A 10,041-nucleotide genomic window follows, 5' to 3' on the forward strand; every position below is an offset into this window, starting at 1 on the left:
ACCAAGGAAATAAGCAACTTCTGGTTTTTGCTGAGTGTACACACACACACACACACACACTTTTTAATCATTCCAGGTGAAAATAATGTTTTTAGCCACTTCTTAGGCTTTCTTTTCTTTTGAAGTCAGTTATTGTCATTTGTGGGTTTGGGAAAAAATATTTAGGTGTTGTAGTACAAATGAAAATGACCAAATCTTAACCTTATAATCGGTCATAGTAGATCATCACACAAAGTTACTGTTAAATGTTCTGGTTCTGCTCACTCAGCATCATTTCATGTAAGTTTTTCCAGGTTTTTCTGAAATCTGTTCATTTCTTATAGAGCAATAGTTTTCTATTACATGAATATACCACCGCTTGTTCAGCCATTCCTCTATTAATGAGCATCCCCTCAATTTCCAGTTATTAGCCACCACAAAAAAGTTGCTGTAAACATTTTTGTACATATGGATCCTTTTCCCTTTTTTATGACCTCTGGGATACAGACCAAGTAGTGGTATTCCTGGATCAAAGGGTATGCACAATTTTATATCCCTTTTGACATAGTTTCAAATTGCTCTCCAGAATATTGGATCAATGCACAACTCCATCAGCAATGCAGTAGTACCCCAGTTTTCCTACATCCCTTTCAATATTGATGATTTTCTTTATCTTAGTTTAATCTGATAGGTATGAGGTGGTACCTCAAACTTGTTTTAATTTGCATTTTTCTAATCAATTTGGAGCATTTTTCCTTATGATTATAGATAGCTTTAATTTCTTCATCTGAAAACTTTGTAGCCTTTGACTATCGATGGGGAAATGATTTATATTCTTATAATTTGACTCAGTTCTTTATATATTTTAGAAATGAGGCCTTTATCAGAAACACTAGCTGTAAGAATTGTTTTTCATCTATCTGCTTTCCTTTAAATCTTGGTTATATTGGTTTTATTTATGCAAAAACATTTTAATTTAATCAAAGTTATATTCTATTTTTCATGATAGTTTTCATGATGTTTTCTATTTCTTGTTTGGTCACAAATTATTCCCTTCTTGAAAGATCTGATAGGTCAGCTATTCCTTACTCTTCTAATTTGCTTATAGTATTACCCTGTAAGTCTACATTTGGATCCCATTTCTACCTTATCTTGGGATATTATGTGTGATGTTGGTCAATATCTAGTTTCTGCTAGATTTTTCCAGTTTATTCAGTTTTTCTCAGATAATGAGTTCTTATCCCAGAAGCTGAAGTTTTGGGGTTTATCAAACAGATTGTTATAGTCATTTACTACTGTGTGCCATGTCAAATTGATCATATGACATGGTAGACACTGGCACAGGATTGTCCAGCGTGCATGGTGTACTCTCATTAGAGAAGGTGCTATGCTGTATGAGCAAAGCAGAATTGAATTAACTAAGAAGCAACACAAGGTGTGCAGAGTTTAAAAAATCCACCCCATTTGTTCGTACGAACTGTACGAACCTGTAGCAGAGCATTCCAAGCTTGTATTGGTCTGATCAGCCACAGCTGGACACATGGTAATAACTCTTAATAGTGATGCCATTTTGGTTCTCTTCAAGAACGAAGGACAACATGATTATCACTAGGTTACCCTCCAGACTTCGCTATCATGTCCCTGATCTGAGTATCTTCATCATTTCTTCTCTTCCTTTAACTCCCTTTTATGTATTGTCTTCTCCCATTGAAATGCTGACTCTACAGGGCAGGGACTATTTTTGCTTGTATTTGTCAGTGTCTAGCTTACTGTGAACACTTCTATAGATACTTATTCTTGAAAGAAATGTCCCACAAATATGATACATAGCATTTTTGTTGTAATAGAAAAGAACTAGAAGCAAAATAGATGATGGGGAAATGACTGAACAAATTGTGGGACATGAATGTAATGAAATATTACTGTGCTGTAAAGAATGAGAGGGGGAGAAAAGGAGGAGAAGCATGCATGGGAAGATTTAAGTGAACCCAATGCTAAATAGAATAAGCCAAACCAGGAAAATGATACGCGCAATTACAACAGTATAAATTGAAACAAAACTGAATGGTGTGGGATCATAACATTTAAACTTGAACCCAAAGAAAGGATGGGAAACTCCTTTTGCAAAAATACAAAGTATGGGTAGGGAATACTGCATCAGCTGTTAGGGTTTGGAAAATCTGCCAGCATCTTGGACTCTTCAGCAAAACTAAAGAAGGACGTTTATGTTTCAAGTCAAGTAAGTTCATTCAGTGTATAAATGGTGAGAAATTGACTGAGAAGATGATCCTAGCTAAGGGAGTTCATGGTCTAGATTATATAGAAAAAATGCACTAGAAAAATGGAATTTTATTTTTTGGCAAAATCTATAATTAGTTGTCTCTTCTTCATAGCAAAGAGCAACTCAAAACGACTATTTGTATTTCTGGCGGAAGTGAAGATGGTTTGATATGCGGCTGAAATAATCCTAATGTCAGGTGATCTTGAGACAGAGCCAGACCACAAATCAGAAGTGACCCTAATGGCACAGTGTAAAAGGCTGTGCAATTATATGTGATAAATTGCCAGGTGATTTTTAGAAAAGTTGGAGTAGAAAAAGAAGAGGGTGGGTAATCATGATATCACTGAAAAGGCAAAAATCTTTCCTTTATTGCTCCATTAATTTCTGGTGTATGCTATGATAATTTCTTTGCCTTCTTTAAGGTTTTATTAACAACACTTTTTAAAATAGTTATCAGTTGTGGTTTTTTTTTTTAAAGAATAAGTAATAATAATGATATAATTAGTATCTCATTTGAGCCTCACAACAGGCTGGGATGTGGTTGCTGTTACCATCCATATTTTACAGAAGAGGAAACTGAGGCAAATAGCCAGTAAAAGGAATTGCCTTCAGTGCCTGCGGTGGATTTCAAATTCAATTCTTCCCAACTCCAAGCCTCATCCGCTGTACTGCATAACTGTCCCTTATTTCTATACAACATTTTTTTCTTGCCACTGAATTCTGACTGTGGATGAGAGAGTGAGGCTGACAGTATGCACAACTCTGCCTGTAAATCCTGTTCACTCACGCCAAGAATGACATCCCCCTTTGTGATATCATTGGTTCTCTTCAAGAAGGAAGGACCAAAAACAGCAACTAGGAATCCAAATAAAATGATGATGATGTGAAGCTGTAACCGCCATCCACAGCCACATTCAGCCATAATCTGTGTGATCTTGCACAAGTCATTCAACTTCTCAGTGCTCAAGGGAACTAAGACTTTAATTGTTCAGAATGTACTGTCAATAACACTACATATCTCATCCCTCATTCCTTCACAGTGATATTACTCATGATCATAGTCATCAATAATGGCAATAACTCTATATGCTTCCACGTACAATAGATCTCATTTATTCTTCACATCATCCCTGTAAGTTAGATTAAACAAGTATTCCATTTTGCAAATGAAAGAAATTAATGCTCATGTTAATTGTTGTAAATCACATTTCTAGTATATGGAAAGATAGGCTCCTGACTCAAAATCATCTGGCTCCACACTCAGCATTCTTTCCATTATTATTTGAGGTAATTTTTAAAAAATCATAAAGATTTATGTTTCTAAATTATCACTATGTATAACTTTAAATTATTTTAATTTGGATTGCATATTTACAGAGTAAATCTCTAAAAAGTCTTTGAGAATTGTTATCGTGGGAAACCTGAAAATTAAGCTATGACAATGTCCAACTTTGTATGAAAAAATCTTTGATAGCCTTAATCAGCACAGCAAAAGAATAAAAATTATAAATCAAATGCTTTCCTCATTTAAAGCTTAATCATTCAAATAAATCATCATAATGGAATCTTGGTTTGATATGTTTAACTTTTGTCTATAAATATTATTAATCAACAAGGCTCTTTTTAAAAAAAAAGAAAGCACTATTGTGCTTTTCCCATCCCATTCCTACTCTGATGCCTCATCATGTCATAGAGGCAACTAGTTCTTCAAGGCTTTGCAAGTGAAGGCTTTGAATAATATTTTGGCAATAGGTTGTGTCTGTTCTTGCACTGGTCTAGCTCAGTAGAGAGAGGTTCATCATTATGGCTTGGCCACTTGATGACTTATTTGGTCACAGCAACCCATTAACCAAAATTTAAAATGGTTCTTAATCTAATGTACCAGAAGTTTATTGGAAGAACTCAGTAGAACTGATTATTAAGTTTCCATTATGAGCATTTGCAAATCATGTCTTGATTTATGGTTTTGTTGTTGTCCAAACCTTAAAAAGTGAAGGTGAAAATGTTAATACTGATAAAATTTTAAAGTGTTATATATTTATATACACACACACACACACACACACACACATATATACAAATATATATAATTATTTTGTCTTGGAGAGCTGATTGTTAAACATTTACCAGCATATTCATGTATCTCTCTTCCATTCTTTACTAACGACAACATAGTGAAAGAAATGAAAAAGAAGCTGCTAAAAATTCATTTTTAGATGATATGCAATATTAATTTTTATGATTGTGTGTGAAATCCTTGTCCAGTGAGTGAGTAAATATAATGGAATAACTGAATCATTATAATCTTGATACCCATGTTTTTAATGAAATTATAAAAAAGGCAAATTACAGCTAAATAAATGGAAGGGTGGATTGTCCTTCAGGAGACTAATGATTTAGTTTTATCATAGATGCAAAATCAGGAAATATAATTTTATGGAACATTGGATCCTCTCATACTAAAGAGCTCATGATTAACATTTACATGAAATTGGTGAGAGCTTATGTGCTAACATCTGTTGTAAATTATAAAGAAGTGGACAAATTCTAAAGAAAATAAATAAGACTAAATTCAATCATATTCAGTGACTTCAATTCAAAGGTAGGCATAAGGGAAGATGGTGAAAAATGTTGGAAAATATGGTTCAGGAGTAAAGAATGAGAAGGCAAAGGTTTTGAGATTACACAGAGAAATATCACATCTACTAAATATACTATGCATACATTCTTTGAAAAAAGAGTCTTCCTTGGATATGGTAAGTCATGAATTATGTCACACAAAATGAAAGAGATTACATATTCAAGAAATGCCTGGAAACTAGTGGGGAAGTTATTTCTCAGTTATCTGTCACACAACTTGTTAGAAAAATTATCCCCCCAAAAGAGAAAAAGGACCTATTTGTACAGAAAAATATTTGTACTCTATCTTTTTTTTTGTGGTGGCTAAGAATTGGAAGTTGAGGGGAGGTCCATTAATTGAGGAATGGCTGAACAAATTGTTTATATTTATATATGTATATATATGTAATTTTCCAGTTACATGTAAAACAAATTTTTTTTATTTGCTTTTAAAACTTTAAGTTCCAGATTCTCTCCCTTCCTTCCTCCTCAATCCCCATATTGTGAAGGCATGTGTAAAGTTATGCAAAACATTTCCATAAAAGTCAATGTTGCAAAAGAAAACATAGATCTCCCCCCAAAAAAAAACCCTTAAGAAAAATAAAGTTTAAAAAAGTATCCTTTAATCTGTAATCAGATGCAATCAATTTTTTCTCTGGGTATGGATAGCATTTTTCATCATAAGTCCTTCAGAGTAATCTGTGATGACTATGTATTTTAAAATCAGCTGGAGTCAGGAATTCAGGTTAAGGGAAAATCCTGGATCTTTATTCTTTGTGGAGGTGAAAGGGGATGGCGATAGGAAGTGAGAGCAGCCGCAACATTAGCAGCAATTTGCTCATATACTGCTATGGAATAGTTAATCTGTACTGTGATGTCTGCCTAGGAACCTACACCGGTTAATAGGTCACAGTTGATTGCAGTATGAACTCCACTTTGACTATTTTGTTGGGCTTGTATCCTAGAGAGCTCCAAGTTCTAACTATATCTTTGCTATAGATTTCCAGTAGCTAGGGGTTAAGACTTCATAAGTCAAATTCTGTAATAACATCTTAACATAAGCTGATATAGCCCTATGTAGCTTGCAAAAGAGTGCAAGTCTTTTTCAGGTCTTTGAGGATTTCTATATCAAAAGGAGCATATTTTCTACTTTCTTGACCCGAAGAGTTAAACTGTTGAATCACAGGATAAATGTGACGTTGGAGCTCAGTTACATCTTTCCCTTCCGCCTTGGCTTTAATTAGTCCCTTTTGCAATATAGTCATAGGAGCGATTGGATGCTAGGGGTGAGGTGCTGATGCTGTCACTTCTCCCCTCCCCTTCCCCCCATTTCTCTTCCCTCCATCCTCAAAGGTGGAGTTGATGGGGTTGTGTCAATTACTTGCTCCTTAGGCAGGGCTGAAGCTGCCTTGTGGGGTGGAATGTCACCATACCCTTGAGCCTCACTTAAGTCTCCATGCTCTGTGGGATAAGGTCATTAATCTGTTCATTGTCTTCCTCCTTTATCTCAGGCTTCCTCATCTGGCTATTCCTAGAGCTTTTCTTTTTCCTATAACTTATAGGATTCTTTAAGGCCAACTGTATTATATTGTATACATAGAATGCCTCGATGGAAATTGAATGAGGACCTTTTTCGTTGTAATATTCAGAGAGCTGGTGCCCTATTAATGTCCAATTATCTTGAGAGATTTGCTCTTTGTCTAAGAACCAAGGGGAGGTGCATTTTAACGTACCCAGATAGCTATCTGTTCCCAAGTTATAAGTAGCCCTTGTCCTTCTATCAGCTTAAGCATGCTTTCTATAGCACCACTTCGGGGTGGGAGTGGGGGTGGGGAGGGGAGTGGGGATGGAGGAGAATCTTTTCCTAACATCTATCCCATTTCAACCAGAAAAGATTACTAGTTTAGTCCTTAAGAAAATAAGTTCCCTGTTTGTCTATTAAAATACTCACCTAAGTTCCTAGTCACTGAAGATTTCTTCAGTGAAAGTAGGGTCCTTGGTTCCCACACTTGGGTGCCAAATGTGATGACCATGTATTTTAAAATCAGCTGGAGTCAGGAATTCAGGTTAAGGGAAAATCCTCGATATTTATTCTCTGTGGAGGTGAAGGGGGATAGCGATAGGAAGTGAGAGCAGCTGCGACATGAACCCGACCAGCAGTCTCTCTGCCTCTTTCTCTCCACCCCACCAAGTTGTCTCTACGTCATTTCCTATACAACACTTCAAAACCTGCGGAGAGTGGGTGGGGCCATTCATTCTCCAAGCATATATTAATAGAGTATTGTCCAATTACTATTTAGCCTCACATGCTTGGGACCTCAGTGCATCAACTCGAGCTTCAGCTCATTACAGTAATCTTGGATTATTATATTACTGATAAAAGCAAAGTCATTCACAGCTGATTATCCTATAACATTTCCATAATTTTTTGCACAGTACATTTCACTTTGCATGAGCTTATGGAGGACTTTTCAGGCTTTTCTGAGAACATCTGCTCATCATTCTTTAATGATTCTTTAATTCTTTAAAGAATAATAATATTTCATCATAGTGACATACTACAAGTTATCTGGCCATTCCTCAATTGATGGGCATCCCCTCATTTTCCAATTGTTTGCTCTGAGAAAAGAGCTGCCATAAACGCATATATATATATATATATGTATATGTATATGTATACATATACTGATTTATGCCTAATACTGGTATTGTTTAGGTCAAAGGATATACATGATTTTGTAGCCCTTTCGACATAGTTCATATCTTTTGATCATTTATCAATTGGGGAATGGCTCTTATTTTTTTTTTAATACATTTGACTCGGTTCCCTACACATTTGAGAAAAGAGGCTCTCATTAGTTTGCTTCTAACCACCTTCTCCCCTAATATGCTATCCCTTCTATTACCCTCTCCTCTTCTCATATCCCTTTCCTCTCCTACTTTTCTGTAGGGTAACATAGATGTCTATATGTGGGGTATGATTGTGATGAAATATTATTGTGCTATAAGAAATGATAAGCAGGATGATTTCAGAGAGACTTACATGAACTGATTCAGAGTGAAATGAGTAGAACTAGAAGAACATTGTATACAGTAATAGCAATAAAGAACTATGAATGACTAGTTGTTCTCTGCAATAAAATGATCCAGGACATTTTCTGAAGGACTCATGATGAAACATGCTTTCTGCTTCTACAGAAAGAACTGATATTGTTTTGAGTACATTCCGATACATACTATTTTTCACTTTCTTTCTTATTTTTTTTGATCTATAGAAATGTTTTATACATGTATATCAGATTGTTTACCATCTCAGAAGGGAGATGAGACAGAGGGAGCATTAGAATTTGAAACATAAAAAATGTTAAAAATTGTTCTAACATGTAGTTGGGGGAAAATAAAATAGTTAAGAAACTGATCTATATATAATATATATTTTAAATAAGCTGTTGATGTTGCATAATAGGAAAAAAAAATGAAATGACAAATACCGGTATTCCTCCACTGCTCTTCCAAATGTTAATAGAAGTCATAGTTTTAAAAATTTATCACTGTAGTTCTGGAGACTTGTATTTCCTTGGACACCTACAAATTTAAGGTGAAATAAATTTCTACTGAACTATCAAGAAATATTAAGAGAGGTAGCAAAGTACTGTGGATAGAGACTTGACTTCAGCATTAGAAAGACATGGATTCAAGCCCCATCTCTCACACATTGTGGCTGTCTGACAAGTCATCTGGCCTTTCAGTGCCCCCTGACAACATCTGAGGCTTTAAATGGCATAGAAATGGCCATCTACATTAATAGGAGAAATTCCTCCTCTGAGAAGTTCTCCATCAAAAATGTCAAACTCATAGCCAGCAGGCTGCAAGTGGTCTGCAAAACTCTCCAGTGTAGCCCAACCAAATTAAGTTATATTTGAGAAATATTTGACAAAATAAAAATGTTACAATAAGATGTTATTTGTAGTTTTATATGTTAATATGCTTCTGCAGGCATCTTGTTTTTATTTGAATGTGACATCCTTGCTCCTTACCAATGCAATTAGAAATCTGGTTCCAGATTCTCATGTTAGAATATATGTCAGTAGATAACAGTGTAATGTAATGGAAAGATTTGGTTGAATGTTGGAAAACTCCAATTTCTGAGTCTTTTTTTTCTGTGACTGACAATTGATTCTTGGCTTCCACACTATCTCATTTTAAAATGTATTTCTTGTAAAACAGCATATTTTCAGATTCTGATTTTTAATCCATTTTGCTATTGGTTTATGTTTTATGGTTGAATCCATCCTATTCATATTCAAACATATAATTACTATTTATGTATTTCTTTCTATCTTATTTTTCTCCTCATTATTGTCCTTCTCAGGCTACTCTATCCCTCTTCTTTTTTCTTTTAAGCACAATCTCCCCAATCCACACCCTTTTGAAGAATCTCTCCCTTCTCCTTTCTCCTAACTTCTTTTCCTTATTCCACTACTTTTACCTCTCCTCCCACCCTCCTAAATTTTAGTCAACATAACTTTCTAAGAATCTTAAGAATCTCCCCCCTATTATCCTGTTCCCTTACCATCTTATTTATTTATAAATTTAAAAGACTTTTACACCCTTCTAGATGTACATGTTATTCCCTCTTTAACTCAGATCTGAGGAGAGCAAGCCCTCTATTCCTACCTATTTAGTCTGTATTAGTTCTTCCTTTGCTGACTTATTTGGATGAGATAATTGTTTTTGTTTTTACCTTTTCCTAGATATTTTTGCTTTTTAGCTTCATTCCACCATATTCAGCTCAGTCCTAATCTTTTTTTTTAAAACTATCCGAGTACTAATGGCAGTCTTAAAAATACTGAGATAACATTTTCACATATTAAAAAAAAACCCTTTGACCTTATTGAATCCCTTGTAATTGGTCTTTATATTTACCTTATATTTCCTCTGGATCTTATATGTAAAATTTTCCATTATGTTCTGGCTTTTTTTGCAACAAAAACCTGAAAGTCATTCAATTAATTGAATATCTTTTTTTTTTCCTTTTGGGATTATACTTAACTTTGCTGGGTTAGTTATTTTTGTTCAGAACCTCAGTTCTTTTGCTCTTTGATATATAGTGTTCCAAGACTGAGACTGAGGCTACCTCACAACTTAGCCACCCCTAGTGC

This window comes from Sarcophilus harrisii, chromosome 2 (genome assembly GCF_902635505.1).
Source record: "Sarcophilus harrisii chromosome 2, mSarHar1.11, whole genome shotgun sequence".
NCBI lineage: Eukaryota > Metazoa > Chordata > Mammalia > Dasyuromorphia > Dasyuridae > Sarcophilus > Sarcophilus harrisii.